Source organism: Triturus cristatus, chromosome 3_1 (assembly GCF_964204655.1).
Source record: "Triturus cristatus chromosome 3_1, aTriCri1.1, whole genome shotgun sequence".
NCBI classification, from domain to species: Eukaryota; Metazoa; Chordata; class Amphibia; order Caudata; family Salamandridae; genus Triturus; species Triturus cristatus.
This window is the reverse complement of record NC_140583.1, coordinates 932,827,517-932,842,524: the sequence shown is the minus strand read 5'-3', so window position 1 is coordinate 932,842,524 and position 15,008 is coordinate 932,827,517. Positions and strand designations below refer to the sequence as shown.

At 42.7% G+C, this 15,008-nt stretch overlaps 1 long non-coding RNA gene across 3 annotated transcripts; it reads right to left on the bottom strand.

The window, feature by feature from the left end:
• Positions 1-4,791: 4,791 nt before the first annotated feature.
• On the bottom strand, positions 4,792-9,807 carry LOC146861292 (uncharacterized). Of its 3 annotated transcripts, none has more exons than XR_014978943.1 (4): positions 9,529-9,807; positions 6,803-6,854; positions 5,894-5,968; positions 4,794-5,205 (listed from the first exon to the last, which is right to left on the bottom strand). It is a non-coding gene; the product is annotated as an uncharacterized LOC146861292 (long non-coding RNA). The 3 variants fall into 3 exon arrangements; XR_014978944.1 differs by having other exon boundaries at positions 4,794-5,202; XR_014978942.1 differs by having other exon boundaries at positions 4,792-5,968.
• Between the last annotated feature and the right edge of the window lie 5,201 nt (positions 9,808-15,008).

Here is a 15,008-nt window from a genome sequence, read left to right as displayed (position 1 = left end):
AAAAGAGAGATGCACATTTCCTAGAACTGATTATAATAATCGAGGTTTTGTTTTTATACAAAATGGAAAACACATTACACCAATGCACAATTATTATTAAGATGTCTTTATACAGTCAGTTATAAGTATCAGTTCTGTTTTGCCCATCTTACATCAAACTGGTTCGTGAGCAATATAAAAACGGATTGACTGCAATGTCAGGGATTTTAACACTAATTAAAAAGATACCGCAATGAATTCTGCAATATCGCAATCTTAAATCACTTTACTACAGGGATCCATCAGATCAAAACTATCTTGGTACAAATTAGGAGTGAAGAAATCCGCATATGACCTTTAAGAGATCACAATATTAAAAGAAGTAATTCAACTTTAGACTGACTCTTGAAACAATGCTGCTGGTTATATACAGATATGATAATGCAATCAATGGAACGTTATATACAATGGCAAATGACACTAGCAGAGAAGCATGCAGAGAAAAATAGCTCTGCAGATATGAACTGGACACGGTATGCCATAGTGTTCATAACAAGTGGCTAGATAAGTAGGGGGAGGAGTAGGGTAATAACCCAAACAACAAATGCTTTTGGTACTTACAGAGAGCCTAAAGTGCTCAATAAGTCACTTATAAAGTTGACGTTTCACACCCAGCAGATGAATTCACAGGTCATTATGTCAGAAGCACAATTAATGCACAACTGAGAAAAGTGTACAGGACGACTGACACGAAGAAGGTCTCAAAAGGAGAAAATGCTGATACAATTGTAAAAAAGCCAACTGGAAATTGATTAAAAAGGTACTAGATGTCCCAATTCTGAAGACAAAAACGTCAAGCATCTGTCAAAGATTACAGTTGTAGAGCTGAATCAGCATCCTCTTTTGGTACTCTGTTCGTTAAGCCTTAATTCTCTCTGCAGGTGCAGTACAGGTCATACAGCAGCAGGCCCATCACTATGAAGATCGATGTCCGAGTGCAACTGAGCATTATTAATGGACCCGGGTTACTCTCCAAATTGTATTACCTTATTCTGCTACCCAGAAACATGCCCGCACACCTCTCGCCAACTAAGTAGTAACTGAACAAATATTTGCAATATTTGATAGCTCATCGTGATCTTATAAACAAGGTAACCAAATTCAGGAGTAAGCAGTAGCAGAGCCACCAAGTCGCACCTTTTTGACCTATTGGCTTTGCAAATGCTTTCTGGCAATGCTGCGAAGTACCAGCAACCAAAATAGAAGGCCAATGACTTGCAGGCAGTATGATGCTGCTGGTGACAGCGTTATTCAACATGTGCACATGCATGATGAGCATGCACACATGTGGGATGACGAGTGCCATTTTAGTTATCCATTTTATTTATTTTGTTACCCTTTCAAGATGGACGACCTCACTTGGCACAAAAAAAAACAAACAAAAAAAAAAAAAACACACACACTAAACTGAGCGGCCTGAGAGCAAATAACAGCTGTTGGGTCTACCAAAAAATTATAACAATCATATTTTGTTTTAAGAACTTCAAGAGGTGGCAGAGAAATGGACGAGGTTGACTAGGATAACAAAAGCCAGGATGGAGGAAGCTAAGGACAAGGTAGGGGTACAGGACAAAACGCATATGATGGGGGCAGGTACTTGAGTGGGGTTATGCAATGTATAATACAACACATGGTGCAGAGGAACCAAACAAATGCACTCCTATGGAATGCCCCCAACAAAACAAAAGTAATTCTTTGAAACACGTCATCCAATCAAAAGAATTGGAAAGAAGTTATGCTCCATATAAACAGAAGAGGGAGAGAATCCAACAAATAATAAGCAAATAAGTGACAAGAAAGCCAACCAATGGTAAGCAATAGGAGAACATAAACCCCCAATACGTTTTTGATGTAGTCCACAACAGGCATTCTACAGTCAGCTAAAAGCTATCTGCAGATGAGGCCTAAAAATTGCAAGAACATCTAGGGAAAGGAAAAATAGTATAATGTAGACCACTGCTTAGAAGACCCTTGTACCTTGTGTAATATGGCAACGGCTGGCATTAACAAAATGGATTAACTATTTGCAAAAGCAAATAAAATTATGCTTATTGGGATTTGATGCTTTTATAACTTGTTCGTCATTTTTCTGCTAAGGAAAGCAAAGAAGTTTTTGAAAAGCAAGTGCCTCGCTTCAAACTTTAGTAGCAGTTTTTTGTTTATGAGAAATGGACGATGTCAAACTATTTCAGCCTTGTAACAAGCAACAGTAAAACAGTGATCATCTTTAAACCTTACTGTTGCCTGGGTAGTGCATTGTACCGTAAACAAAGATTTCATGTAGCTTAACGGAAAGTCAACAAATGCTACATTTGCATGATCAATCTATTTACAGTACTTCAGCAGTCTCATTACATTATTAGTCTTTCACTAGAGCACAAGAAAATGTATCAGATTACTTCTGGACCACCTGAAAAAAAATACTGTATCCCTGGCTTTCTTTTAACGAAGGATTTTCAATGTGGGCTGGATGGATGTAGCAACAGTCACAGTAAAAAACCTTTGTTTTCCTTGTCTTCATACAAGACTACCTTGCAAGGAAAGCTCATTCCATATTCACCTGTTGGAACAGATCATAAACTATAGAAATAAGTAGCTGGGTACATTCCACTTTATAACAGCCATTTTTATTGGCAGCATCAGTTCAACATGTTAAGTAAAAAAGTGGCTGGTGGCCCCATGGTTCGCCTCAAGATTCACCAATAATGGATTTGGTCATAACCAATCCCACTCAGACAACGTGACCTGCAGCACGGAAAAAGGTGTGATTTGTCAGTAGCCCAGAATTCAAGAGGCCCGTATGCTGCTGGAAAATTGTTTACCAGGCAACCTTGCTTCATAGAGGCGATATCGCGTAACTAATTTTGTGGGTTTATGATCAAGAACTAGTGACTTTGCTAGGCCTGCAGCCCTAAAATATCCCTACTCTCAATGCAAGTGCACTGTTCAAATATACATCTGCTGTTGTCGGACTACACTGAATATTTTCTGTAATGAACATCTGTGCCATATAATAATCCTTTTTAAATGTGATGCAGGAATATTGCATTCAATATCTCAATTGCATTGTCTTGCTGCCGTGCAGTGCACAACGTGTCTGAGTTGCCAGCTACTGTGGCACACTAGCCTCCCCAGTCACATTTCACAACTAAGTAAACCTTACATCTTTTGTTTCCTGCTGTAGTCTTCGGGACCAAGGCTGGGTTGTTTTATGTGGGGCATGATTGTGATGAAGACTGTACAGCTAACACACACACAGAAGGAACAGTATTATTAACAAGCATTGGCAAAGCCAATAAGTCTCAAATACAGAAGATTCCAGCTTTTGTCATGTTAAAACCAAGTTGTACAGCAGCACGGTTGAAAAAAAGTACCATGACGCGCTTAGTGCTGGCCACACCATAGCACTTTATTGTTAGGGGCAAAGAGGACAGGGAACAACGGAGGACGGTTGGAAAAAAGTGGTATGATGCTGGTGGAGGTGCAACACTGACAGGGGGAGGGGGGCTGGTAGGCGGGGCAAGCAACAAACAACTGGAAGGTGGGAGGAAAGCATCAATGCAAGGAGAGGGGCGGGGAGTAGCAAGCAACAAGCACAACAGAAAGATGGAGGGCAGGTGGGGCAAACAGACAGAAATGGAGAGTAGGTGGCTCAGCACAAGCAACACAGACAATGGATGGCAGGAACATGGCAGTGGGGGTGAAGTACACAAGGAAGAAAAAAAAAAAAAACACCTTGGATGAGGGCTAAATTATAAAGAAAACATTAGCGCTTCTAAAAATTAGCACAAAAATCATTAGTGGAAGTACACAAGTAATGTGTCCATGCTCCAGGGGTAGGACAAACACACGAAGAGGAAGGAAGCCCACAATAACTGACCAATTAGAAGCAAATAGGAGTGACAATGAAGCCAACCAATAGTAAGCAATGGGCGGTCTGTAAGTCGACTGATAGAAAACAAAAGGTCTCGAAGATACAGCGCATGTGCTGTGTAGGTGGGACCTAAAAAGAGGTGGGTAGGTGATTAAAACCCACCATCAACAATGGATACTTAATTAGGGATATAAGTTTCTTGACAGTGGGAAGACAGAATTGTAGCTCAGAATGTTGCTTCATAGGGCAAAGTGAATTCTTTATAAAAATAAACACATGAAATTTAGTCTGACCTGGAACATCATGCCTAGTTCTGGGAGTCAAGATTCAGCATCCAAAATACAGAGGACAGCTAAAATAAGGACCAGCAAGATGTGTTACATTAGGAGCTCCAGTAATTACTGCACAACCCACAAAGCCAATACCTCACTGCCAGAGCTTAATCTTTACCGGGGTGAGTCTTGCAGCAGATGCATTTGTTGCTTGTGTAATGGAAGGGGGGTGGGAGTATTAGACGCATTTCTCCCTTGTTACTTTTGAACCACGGGGGAGGGGGGGGTTAGTGTTGAAACAGTAAAATAAGTAACTGTTTTTAGGCAGTTGAGTGGAGGGGTACGGAGGGTGGAAGAGTGGGTGGTGGTATACACCTGTGACCAGCTCCTGGGCTGTATGAAAACAGTCAGATTAAAACTGGTGACTGCATTGCCATTCAACAAAGACAGTTTTATATCAGTGCAAGTTTCAAATCATTGCATGTCTGATTCAGGGTCTCCTGAGGTTGATAAAAGCAAAAAAGTTAACATAATTAATACATTTTTAAACTAATATCGCTATTAATGGTCAACAACAAAAAACAGGAATGCCATGGTGTTCGTTCCAATCGTTTATTAAAGTGCTCCTGCAGTCCCACAACAGAAGGAAGATCACCCAAATTATTAGACAGTTACCAAACAGTATTTTTTTTAAACTGCCTCCTCTGCCCATAACCCTGGACATACCAACTGACAAAAATCCATTCGACGATTTCAGATCACTATGCCATTTTCTTTTGCTGTTATACATTTCCAGCACACAAGTCAGAATAACTGCAGATAAAATTGAGTTGAGCAATGCTAACTAACATTGTCAAAATATCTCAATCCTATGAACGGTTCCAACGCAAATAACTTTAAAACAAATATTGGTGAAAATATTTGTCACACAAGCATGCATCGAAGTAAACATGTATTTGCATGTCACTAAATTGGTAACTTGTCAGTCATGGGATATTCACGTAAACATGGCTTTAGCTGCTGAAGGAAGAAAAAACTCATTACTAAATAACGCTAGGCTGGCAACATAATACACTTAACAGACGTATAACTCTGCTAGAGATACAACTTCAGATTGCCGTATACTCAAATAAATTCAAAATTCTTAACTAAACAGTATAAGCTCGAAGTTAAGAAATAACTAATCCTTATATAGACACTTATTAAAGTATTTATACATATCTTAAATCTACATCTATCATTTTGCCAATTAAAATTAGGACCCTAATTGCAATTAAGTAATTTAATTGGCAACTCAAGAGCAAAAATTGCAAAGTGGCTAATTTTAATGCCTACTTTAATTACCAATCATGACTAGGGAGGGAGCTAATCAAGTTACATCAAGCAGTACCTGAGTAATGATGTGAAAAATTTAGAACACAGATTTTTTTTCTTTTAAAAAAAAGTTACACGGCGAGCACAATTACAAGCAAAGGCTTGGAAGTGGATCTAAAGGATACAAAAGTAGGAATTCTAATATACATTTTAAGGGTACACTGACAAAAATAAATGCAGATGAAAGGTTGATAAACATGCGTGTCGAACATTTAAATGCTAAAACGCAACAATGTTGCTTTCATGTGTTATTTCGTTATTGCATGTAGGGTGACCATTAGTCTGAGAAGTCGTAGTTAATTCAGGCTCATAATATTTAGACTACTATACGCACCCAAATGGATCACAATGGCCCGCTACACAAGAGTAGCCAATCTGGTTTGTTTCTTTTCATCCATCGTGTTAAGATCTAAAATGAATGCAGAGGACATTAAAATCAAAACCTATCCGTTCATAAAAAGAGGAATACATGAAATATGTGATTAGACTGCCCTTATTTAACACAATTGTTTTGTAGCTCAAACAAAATTAGCGATAGGTAGTTGACTCAAACCAAGTTAACCTGCAAATTTCAATGTGTCTTAACTAATTAGGCTATCTAAATATGCTAAAATCTATACACCAAAAAACATAAGAAAAACAATTTTGACCGTCAAGCTCATCATTCATAAAGCAGTTTTGTCAATTGCTCTAAAATTATCTGTTTTGCGAGGCATTATTAAAATAAGTGTTTCTCAAAAGACCAGTGTTCAGTAAACTAGTTCATGCCAAACCAGAAACTGAATCACTGGTGCTTCACGAGTGCAATGTATCTTACAGATTCATTCAGACAATCATACTGTAATTAATAGAGAAACAAATACCTAAACTGGTAGAACACTATTGCTCGCATGGCAGGAATATTACACAAATTAAAACACACATGAAAAGTAGAACCTGAGAAAGAAATAGTAAAGATGCGAAAGGGCACCAGGTATGTAATATGTAAGAAACAATTATAGCAAATGTCTTGTGGCCAGAAAAAAAGGTATTTTTAACTGCATTATAATAACCTGGTTAAGTTATTCCCAAAGTCTGTGTAAACGCTGCAAATTTACTTTGCCAGTTATTGCTCTATTTTTACAGGATCTGCTTTTGTTTACATCTATCTGCCAACATTCATTAGAGATGGATCTTAGCCCTCAACATTACATTTTAATTACCGTTAATGAAACTAAACAGTCAAAAGCAATTTAATATTTACCATCTATATCTTGTTGAATCCTGCAAATAGAATCATGTGGCCAAAAGTCTTCCTACACAAAAAAAAAAAAAAAAAAAAAAAATGAATAAAAACTAGGCAACTTTTTGCCATGTTGTCAAAGGTATATAAACACATTAAATATATTGCTAATGTATACATGAAAGGTTGCTTGTAATGGGTGCCTACCAGTCTATTGATCAGAAAATAAACGATGCTTCAGTGTACCCATGGTCGGGTTGCGTTAATCTCGATATATTAGAAAACTGTCCGATTTACATACAGATGAACTACTTCATACTGCCAAATGCGACAGAACAGAAAAAAAATGTATAGCCGTGAATTTAGATCACTGTGTTTACTAACTGGTTACCTTTTAATTACACTGATGTACGTAGGCCGGTGACCGTGAATATACTACTACACTGTTTTTCATTCGAGCTGCCCTGCAAAAAGCTGCTTAGTACATGCTCCATGATTGATTTCCTACCCTGTTAGATAGTATCGGGGCAAGAAACATAAAAGTCTCATACGAAGCGATTCATCTTACTATTCAGAGATATTTAATTTATCCCTTAACATAGATGATTGATCGTCATGGAGGTGAAAGGCTAAATGGGCCATATGGCAACTTGCTGTCTTCCATATGTTGTCTGCCCATGCAGGTTTTAACAGACATTAAACATCTGTATCTAGGGGGAAAACAGCTGTGCGTTTACACTAAACACTTATGTGTAGTAATGGATCAGTGAATAATCTGGCATTCGTAATTTATTATCCCACAACGTACTTCAGAAGATAAAAATTAAATATGTAATGCGGATGTGGTACGGGGCCCTTCAACAAATTATAACGCCCTCGGAAGGAAAGTGAACGTCTAACATTGTAAACATCAATAGAAAGTTAAGATGAAATAAAAAGGGTTCACTATGCACTCGGGAAAAATCATGATACAAATTGAGAAACGTTAATATTGCTTCCAAACTGATTAATTAGCCTGGTCGTCTATCCCAATTTGTAAAGACGTTCATCCACACAAAAGCCCCATGACCTTTGCAACTGTTAACGTTTCAATTAGGTTTCTTATTTAGAACTCCACTAGTATTAAATTATCTCTTAGAAAATATCACATCCCATCTTGCTGTGACTAAAGAACGTCTAGGAATAGGTGTTAAATTGCACAGTAACTGGATTTGATTTAAGTGACGAGGAACAGATGCTAATGTCAGTTAAGCCAGCATTCAGTGCACATTGCTGAACCGAGGGTACGAGTCAGGACGAGATATAGAAGGCTCTGTTTGAAGTAAAGCACAAAGACCGCTAAGTGCCATGATGAGTGGGCACCAGAGGATCTTACTAATATGGTCAGGGAGCGCCATGCCTTGGTCCTAGTGGAGCTAGGTGACACCCATGACTCGCGTCTACGGCACATTATGATTGCCTCACCACCATTGTAAGCAGGAAGGGTGGGGGGGGGGGGGGGGGGGGGGGGCAGAATGCATATCTCGCTGTCAGTGATCGTAAGCAACTGATAATGGCACTCACCGCGAAGGTTTGAGGAGGTAACATGGGGGAACCACGCTTTGCCCAATTAGATGGCCGAGTTCAAATGAGATGTTTCTTGCTACGCTTGATATACATACATACATACATACATAATCTTTAATCGGAAGTAGTCACAACCATAAAAGATATCATGGCAAGAATTGAGTTGTAAAACCAGTTGCCCTAACAAATACGTCTGTCATGACTTCCAAGAGATTATAACTCTTACAAGGTTAGTTAGAAATAACTATTTAGCGTGTTTGGGGCATCATCATTCCAGCATGCTTCTATGTTAAACTAATGGGGGGGCGGGGTCAGTGGTGTAGCAAAGGGCCCTATTACAAGCATGGAAACTGGGTCACCTATATCGGTATTAGGGAGATGGTAAGGTGGCACTGCTAATCTATTTGCCATAATGTACAGTCATGATTTGAGTTTATAGGCTCCCTTACACCACTTGGTCCTGGTGTCACTACTCCTACCACACTATTGCTACACCAATGAACGCAGATCACCATAAAGGCAGGTTAAACAAGAGGACATCAAAACGAGTTCACTACTACGAGTCAAAGCTCCGTGTCATGACCCGGGGTCATTTTGGATCACCACGCAGATGTCAGTTTTCCAAGGCACGAGGCAGCCAAAGGCAAGCTGTGGACTGCACTTTTATGGAATACGGGAGCAAGGGGAAATCATGAAAAGTTCATTAGAACGGTACGAAGCAGTTGTCGGTACCATGAAGGCACAACTACCAAAGTAAGGTCCATAAATTGGGCCATATACAGATTTATCTACCATGAATAGGCAGCCTCGTGCAAAGGTTTCTCCCGTTCATGGATTTCCACGCAGAAAATTAGAACTGACACGGGGAGCATTATGGTAACGTTAAGGCAATATTGTCCAACATGCCAAACTGGCGTAGATAACTCAAAAGTTGCACGTTTGGTAACTGGCCTGGGCAACAGGCAGGGTTTACTGTTAACAGAGGGCAGCATGCAGGTGCCTATCCTGATAAGCGGAAGCTAGTGGCTTTGTGTAGTTGGCAACCACGGCCAAGGAGCAGTTGCAGAAAAGGGGAACGTCAGCGTGATGGGTGTAATATTTGCCTTGAAAATGTTCGTGGTTGTTGGCTTCCTCCTACCACGCCGTGGCTAAAACTGCTCACTGGGCTTCGTGCACATTACCTGCTGTCCGCGGTGTCTCTTCCAGATAGAGATGCTATAGTCTCCCCGATCCTACTTACGCTCCCACTGCAGAGGTGGGTGGCTGGTGAAAGATCTCCGTGTCCTTGGAGGGGGGCTCCGGGCTTCACCTTTGCTCCCCGTCTGACCCGTTCGAGAGAGTTTTTTTTTCCATGGCGCTTGCCTTCCTCCGCTCAGCGGCTGCAGACAGAGCTCCATTGTGCCCAGCGCGCGCTGGGCTCACAGCCGCGAGCTTACTCTGCACTAGCCAAGCACGTCAGAGACAACGTCAGCGCATTCAAGACTCCGTGACGTCAGCCAGGACTATAAATAACCCATGGTCACACAGCGCAGCTGCACAGTGGAAACAGACGAAGGACAACAATGACAAGCCGCTCTGACCCTACACCCCTCCCGCCCACGAACGTCGGCAGCCATCTCTGAATGGGCACGGTGCCAATTTAGTGTGAAGGCGCTATTCTCTGCTACATAGGAGTGTTGGTTTCAGAGGGTTTCGCCAAGCTAATATAGAAAGTAGATTTGTGTTCATGGCTTATTTTATTGAAACAAAATCACAGCCACATACGTTTGAACTGAAAATAGATGGTAGGGAGGGGTATCCCAGCCGGAGAGTTTCCTCTCCAACTGACGTCAGCCAGGCAGGCCCAGCAATCTGAAGCCATTACGCAAGCCGTAGCGTGGAACGGCTCCCACAGCCTGGCAGCAAGCCTCTGGTGCTTATGTAATACACATCGGCGAGTTTCCATGAGCGCTGTTAGCTTATATTTAGAAGGGCTGCCGGAAGGGACTCTTCGCCTGGGGCGTGCTGAACGGGGATCTCCAAATAACTTCCAGGGGTGTGTGCAATATTCAGCGCGTGACCCCTTCACCGCCACCAAGACATCCCCCGCACGTGCTATATTTGCATTCTTCTGCAAGTGATTAAAAGACCAAGCGTTTTTATTGATCCCCAGGACGAAAAGAAATGTAAGAACTATGATCGCAGAGACTGAAATTGTGCGGCTTGAAAATGTTTACCGAAGGATCGCTGAGGTGGAAACAACATTCAAACCAAGAAAGCTTTTAATTCACGTTTTGGGTTCACAAGTTTTATAATTATACTGCCCGTGTCGGCGACCTCTCATCGGGCAATAATAATGACCCTGGGCCAGTAAGAGGGGTAAAAGGCCGCTTTCTTGGACGGGTGGCAAATAATACAACGATATCACAAATACATATTCCTAACTATCACCCCCCACCCCTAACAAATTTCCCCAACAACTGTCTTCCCCTAACGTTGTCGTGCCTAATCCTCCTCCCCAAACCCCTATCTACCTCTCCTGCCTACCCCTTGCCTCCAACCTCGCTCCCTTGCTTCCCTCTGTCCGAAACTCTTCCTGATGCCCCAACCCTTCCTGCCTGTCTTGCTCTCCTCCAACTCTGCCACCTGGCCAAGCGACAACCACCCAAAAAGGGTTTATTTTTTTATTTTTTTTGGGCACATGGGGAGGGCGGATGGGCCAAAAAACGCCACCGCCTGCCTCAGCGCTCATCAGCGGCAGTGTGTGACGGTTATTACGTCACCACTCGCTCGCGCTAACCTGAAAACAAGCGCGCAGCGCGCGCCACCTGTCTGGGCATACCATTGCCCGAAGCAACCCGGGGGTGGACAATCTGAGATTGCCACCCCCAGGAGCCCCCATCGGGCAATAATAATGACCCTGGGCCAGTAAGTGGGGTAAAAGGCCGCTTTATTGGACAGGTGGCAAATAATACAACAATTTCACAAATACATATTCCTAACTATCACCCCCCACCCCTAACAAATTTCCCCAACAACCGTCTTCCCCTAACGTTGTCGTGCCTAATCCTCCTCCCCAAACCCCTATCTACCTCTCCTGCCTACCCCTTGCCTCCAACCTCGCTCCCTTGCTTCCCTCTGTCCGAAACTCTTCCTGATGCCCCCAACCCTTCCTGCCTGTCTTGCTCTCCTCCAACTCTGCCACCGGGAAAAACCCCAACACGGGAGTTTCCCCCCCCCCCCCCCCCCCCCCCCGGCGAAAAAACTCCACTCCCCTTGACTGGACGCTTGTCATCAGTTAATGTAACACATGCCACCACTGTCGCCCAACAGGTGAAACTTTATTCATAAATAGCAATCCATAAATCTTAGATTTGCCAGATTCTTAATCCCCCAAACCCAGCAATATTTCAAGCAGAAAGACATTCCTTCATATCTTGCAAAGCAAATTGAACGCTTCTATGTAACTGGGTGAGGGGGGGGGGCGGAAGGACAAGAGAAGGGAGGGGAGAGGGGAAGAGAATTTTTTTTTGTGATCGTGGAATGATGCGTAACCATACATTAAAGAAAAGGCACATGTCTTAACCAAAAACTTCCTCCACAACACAATTCATTTTATGCAGTGAAACGAATGTCGCCAAACATCGTAACTAACACCATGTGTTAATCTGAAACTTCTTAGAAACCTTTTCTCTTATATTCAGCAAATAGATTTCATTACCTGTGAAGGATAAGGGGACACCATCGTGTCTAAAAAATTGATAGTCGTCCTTTGTAATGGAGTCATGAGACAACCAACCTATTCCAGCCTCGTGACAAAAGCGATGAAGGTCTCTATTCGCTTTCCGTCTTGCCCTTTCGACTGCCGTAAACTTTTCTGCTCCTTTCCAAACTCTTCGTGGCATTAATGCTGTTAAAACCAAATGTGTTTCGGGCCATGTCTTTAAGAGGATTTTGAGATCTGCTTTCATGTCTATAATTAACCCAAGACCTGACAATTGAATGATATAATTTTCCCCAAGGTGAATCAGCAACATCGCTGGTTTACTTCTACAAGACAGTTCGCTGATAAGAGGCAAAAGCTGACCCCACCTCATGCCGCTCTTACCAAACCATGACAACAGGATCTCCTCAGAACGGAAGCCTAAGTTTCTCCCAAACGTTTTTTTTTCCGCTTGCTTAGCGGCCCACTTAATAAACTAATGTTCAATGATCCATACCCGGCGTTGAGGCACTGCGTCACTGGCGCAAGGACCTGAAAAGAAAGGGCAATTAGTATCATAACTTAGGAAATATCACTCTCTAAGTGTGGAATGTAGCGTAAGCAGCAATCAGAAGTCCATCGGCCCAGCTTTTTTACATCACTGATAGAAAAACCCTACCTGGCGGCCTCTGAAGCCGCTCCTATGCGGAAGGAATGAGTCCCAAATTGACAGGGGTCCTCCCCCACCCTTTCCAACGCTCTGCGCAGGATCGCCAATGTTTGGTAGGCTGTTAGCCGTGAACCATCCTGATGCCTGAAAACGAACCTTGATGTTGCCCCTCCAGCTGATATGAAATCTGACCATGCCCTCAAGGGGCATAGCTGGCCCTTAATCGCTTGTAAGACCACAGTTGACCCTTTACCAACCTGATCTGTTTTAGACTGCTCCAAGAAAATGGAAATAGAGGAGAGAGAAATGGACACATTATGTACCTTTAGTCCCTCAACATGAGCTGTACCCAACAATTCCGAAATACGAAATTCCCCAAAGAAAAGCCAAATCATGCATAGTTTCAACAATTGACATTTAAATTGGGAAAAGCAAACCCCGCCCAGAACACATATGATGTTGTATGTACTCTCCGACCCATCTCCCCCGCTGAAGGTTCATAACCCCAAAAGAATTTTCCATAAAAAGACACCCCGGCCAACTTCCCGGCTATTGTAGTGGAAGATATGCTCCTGCGGATGTTATCCATTATAAATCTAATGATGTCATCATTACGCTGCCTGAAACCTGCCCCGTTAGGAGATCTATACTTAGCTACAGAATCTAAAAATTCCAGCCAAGCACTTCTGTAAGCCAACTTGGTGCTGGTAGCTAAGGAGCTCTCGATGAGATGATGCGTGGTCAATTCGCTAGATCCCACACCTCCCGAGGGACCGGTGTCTTCTGACCGTCTGCTCCGGGTGCCAAACCACGGAATCTCGTCCACTGGAAACGAGAGAGGGCATCTGCGATGTTATTTGCCACTCCTGCAATATGTTTGGCTTTGAAAATCATATTAAATTGCAAACATCTCAGCATAAAATTTTGCAACAATTTTAACAGCTTTGTGTCCCTGACCTTCTGTCCATTAACTAGATCAACCACCGTTCTGTTGTCTACGTTAAAAACCACTGCTCTGTTGACCAACTGTGGACCCCAGATAGCCAATGCCACTATAAGCGGGAAAAATTCTAGATAAGCTACGCTCCTTTTTTCAGCGATCCATGCCTGTGGCCACCGTTCTGAACACCACTTCCCCTCCCAAAATATGCCAAAACCATTTGCGCCAGATGCATCAGAATACAATTGTATTTCCCAGTTGAAATCCACATCCAACGACCAGATTGTGACACCGTTGAAATCTTTCAGGAAGTGTAACCATACTACCAAATCCGCCCTTATATTGGCAGTAACTCTGATCCTGTGATGGGGCAGCTGAATGCCCGACATGTCAAACCCCAACCTTCTGCAGAATGACCTCCCTGCCCGGACCACCCTACAAGCAAAGTTCAAATGGCCCAGTAAACACTGTACCTCACACAACTTCAACTTGTCAGCTCCTATGGCGTGTTCCAGAATTCCGGTGATCTCAATTACCTTTTTCTTCGGTAATCTGGCCTCCATCCTATGGGTGTCCACATCGATACCTAGGTATGTTAAACAACAGCTCGGCCCCTCTGTTTTTTCTGGCGCTAAGGGAACACCCATCTCCTCTGCAAAGGATTTAAAATCTGCCAATGCTTTAGCACATTGCTGAGAACCTGCCGCACCTATAAACAGGAAATCATCCAAATAGTGTGTCACTCCCGTATGGCCTGATACCCATGAAAAACACCATTGCAAAAATGAGCTGAAAGCTTCGAAGAGCCTGCAAGACGTTGCGCAACCCATGGGAAGGGCCTTATCCACAAAAAATTGTCCCTCAAAATGTATGCCTAGTAAGGAAAAATCTGAGGGGTGAACCGGCAATAGCCGAAAAGCCGACTTGATATCGCATTTCGCCAGCTCTGAATCTTGCCCCGAAAGCCTTATCAAACCTAAGGCTGTGTCCACAGAAGCGAACCTTACCATGGAGTCCTCCCTGGCAATGAAGTCATTGATGGATTCCCCATGAGGCCAGGAAAGATGCTGGATCATACGAAACTCACCTTCCACCTTTTTGGGTAGCACCCCCAGTGGAGACACAATAAGGTCTTCCAACGGCCATGAACAGAAGGGGCCTGCCATCCTACCCTCAGCTACCTCTGTCAACAGTTTCTTCTTCACCACCTGTGGGAACTCCTCTGCAGACCTTAAATTTTTTGCAAAATGGCGACGCCTGGGTCCTTGATAGCCTAGCTTGAAACCTTCCTTAAAACCCCATGCTAGTAGAGAAGCTTTGTGTATGTCAGGGTAATATGCCAAATATGCAGTCAACCTTTCAATGTTAA